Consider the following 3,700-nt stretch of genomic DNA (forward strand, 5'->3'; position numbering starts at 1 on the left):
AACATTCTCCCTTGGCCGCATTATATGCATTACATGTCTCTCACCCATCCTTTGCCTCACATCAGACATTTCCCTTTTGGTCTACCTAACTTTCTTCTCATTTCATTTCATTACACTTCTTTCGTACTTTTTTTTTTCTTAGTTCCAAATAACTATTCTTAGGGCTTGCTGTTAGTCCTTAGTAATAATTATAATAAGAATTTAAACAGTGGAATTATCTGTTTTTTTACTCCTATGAAAGACAGCACTTCTTCCAGGTTATCAGGAACATACTGTAGCCGTGTATATTCAGTATTGTACTATGCAGGCATTTTGGTATTTTTATTTCTCTGCTTAGGTTACTATTTTTACTTTGTTAGCATGAAATGTATTCATGTGAAAGTGGCGGCGAGGGCAATGTTGCAGCAGGTATTCTGGAGTGTCCGGCTGTGCGAGGCACCAGAGGCAGTGAGGCTGCTGTCGTGTGCAAAAAAAAAGTGTCTGTCTGTGCGGGTGTACCTTGTGCTCCACACCCCTCTGTTATCTTGGCTCAGACTCGCGTGGAAGGGTGTATGGGACTGATATCCCAACCAGAGCAAGCACAGTCATCAATTGTCATTATGAGTGTACATAACGCATCATCAGTAGTCTTATAATTTATTATTTATCAAATATTTGAATCCTCCAGTAAGGCAATGTTTTCCTTTAAAATTATAGGAAACCTTACTTTACTGGTAAGTGTTACCACAATCACTATGTGTTATCAGATAATTAAGAAACACGACATTTTATCAAAATCTTCGAAGTGGACATCAGTATCGTCGCATCGGAGGTGAAGGGCTGACCTACTTTGACTAATAAAACAGTTAATAGTGAACACTTCTCACTGAAATATTACCTGGGACAGCGTGAGTCATTCCTTTCTCTAAACTACCAAAAGAAACGTGGAATTCGCAGTATTTACTTCAAAAAGTGGAAGTGAAGGATGACATGTCCATATCGTGCGGAACTGTGAGAGTCAAAGGTATTCAGAGGTTTTAAATATTCGATAAATAATAAATTATAAGACTACTGATGATGCGTTATATACACTCATAATGATAACTGATGCCGTGTTTGCTTGCTCTTGTTGGGATATCAGCCCCATACACCCTTTCATACACGAGTTTGAGCAAAGATAACAGAGGGGGTGTGGAAAACAAGGTACACCCGCACAGACGGACATGAAGAAGCCTGATGATGATGATGATGATGATGATGATGATGATGATGAAGATGAAGATGATGATGATGATGATGATAGTGGTGGTGGTGGTGAAGATGATGATGATGAAGATTATGATAAAGATGGTGAAAAAGATGATGAAGATTATGATAATGAAAAAATATTGAAGAGAATCTTTGACAGTCACAGGATTTGAAGACTGTGATTAATTCCCATGGTCTGTACTGTAAGGATTTGTTATTCACGACCCAGACTAACCCCCCGCAGGAATCCTGTAGGAAACTTTGAGGACAATGCCTTCCCATGAGGAGCTTCCCAGAAAGAAAAAGCGTTGTTCCAAGAGGACATGTTATTCTCTCCAGTTACAGTCCTGAGTACAACACTTAATGGTAAGCCACACAAACACTAAATAATACACTTGAAGTCACACAAACACTGTTAGGATACATTTACATTTTTTATTTATTTATTTTTTTTTTTTCTTTCTTTTTCGCAGCTCGACGTTCAGCAAAAGTAAATCTAATTACTTTAGTTTGCCTTACAAATTTCGTTTTCTCTTGAGTGTTCTGGTAATACTCACTCCGATTCTTTGGCGAGAACTAGGGGGACACTTAGGAATAATTCCATTTTGTTCTCCAATAACCGTAGTACTACTATTATTTCTTTTATGTGGAAGGATAAAAAGTTATTGGTAATTAGTTTGCAATGTATATAAACAGAGTAGTCATATAGCAATGTATTTCAGCAGAGCACGTGTCCATAACAAAAGACAGCCCAAGACAGAGGACAGGCCAGAACAGAGGACAACCCAAGATAGAAGATAGCCCAAAACAGAGGATAGCCCAGAACAGAACTCTTTTTCTTGTTTGATGTTTCCTACACTTTCGCCTTCCTATATTTGTAATTGTAAACTATTTCTCTTAACGTTCATTCTCGCAGCAGCATGAGTAGTAGCAGTAGTAGTAGTAGGAGTAATAGTAGTAGTAGTAGTAGTAGTAGTTTTGTCCCATGTCAAAATTTATAACTTCCAGATTTCTAACTGACTTCATGGTAACCTGGAGTTTGAGGTGGGAAGGGGAGGGGAAATTCATGGATTATTTTCTCCCTCCCCCTCCCCCATTCCATCACCCCCTCAGGACTCATTTTCGTAATTAGTTGAGATAATGATGTGTGATGGAAGCCATTTCTGCCATCAGCGAAAATGTGGAGATATGATGGAAGAGAGAGAGAGAGAGAGAGAGAGAGAGAGACTGGAGGCTGACAGACAACGTATACGGTAAACAAACAAACAATGCAGGCAAAGATAAGGGGCAGGGAAGGGAAATATGGGTCAGACCAGAGGTTGTTAGTCCCTCCACACAGTCTGTGAGAGGCAGCAGCTGGCGTGGTCTCGCAGCTGATCCCGAGATACGAGACAGCAGCAGCAGCACGGCGCCGGCCTGGCTGCGGCGAGCCCAGCCAGTGGGCAGCCGTCAATATCATACTCAGTGCAGTGGGTGCAGTCGTATGTAGAATTTGCCGTATCTGTTGTTTGTATCAGATCTTTCACCAATATTAGCGAATTTAAAGAGTAACGACCACAAATATATTAGTGGTTAACCATTTCCTGTTGCGTTTCTCCTGGTGCAGTAAGAATGCCGCGTGGCGAGGACTGAGGAGTAAAAGTTTGGGCCAAAGCGTAGCCTGCACGGGTATGCGGGATTGGATCGTGTGAATAGCGGACGGCGATCAGGAGTACCAGCGCTGATGGGTGAGGGTGAGCCAAAACCTGATGAAAAATTGAGATGAGATGAGAGAGAGAGAGAGAGAGAGAGAGAGAGAGAGAGAGAGAGAGAGAGAGAGAGACCTGCCCATACATTTTATTCCCCTTCCTGCTCCACCATCCAAGGTTTAGTGGCCCGTTGTGAAGACAAAAAGCACCTCATAAAAGTCAATGAGCCTACAGAATTAGATTAATATTCCGATAATTTTGAATTTGAAGTAGCATTCTCTCTCTCTCTCTCTCTCTCTCTCTCTCTCTCTCTCTCTCTCTCTCTCTCTCTCTCTCTCTCTCTCTCTCACATTATATATATATATATATATATATATATATATATATATATATATATATATATATATATATATATATATATATATATATATATATATATATATATATATATATATATATATATATATATATATATATATGCAGGAATGTCGGGACTAGAAAGAGATGATTGCCGAAATCAAAATGCCTTAGTTTCAGTTTCAGTCTTCTAGATTCAGTTTGTTTTCTATAATCTCCTGAGTGAACCTCATTTCATTTTCCGTTACTACTTTGCTTCTTCCATTCTTTTTACTGTCACTTAAGTTTAATACGTTAAAATTTTCCTCCTTTCTGTACTATAACTACTACTACTACTACTACTACTACTACTACTACTACTACTACTAAATCTCTGAACTGGTTCTTCTTAAAACCCTGCACTATATCCTGTGAAGTACATACTCGTA

Source organism: Scylla paramamosain, chromosome 17 (genome assembly GCF_035594125.1).
Source record: "Scylla paramamosain isolate STU-SP2022 chromosome 17, ASM3559412v1, whole genome shotgun sequence".
Taxonomy (NCBI): Eukaryota; Metazoa; Arthropoda; class Malacostraca; order Decapoda; family Portunidae; genus Scylla; species Scylla paramamosain.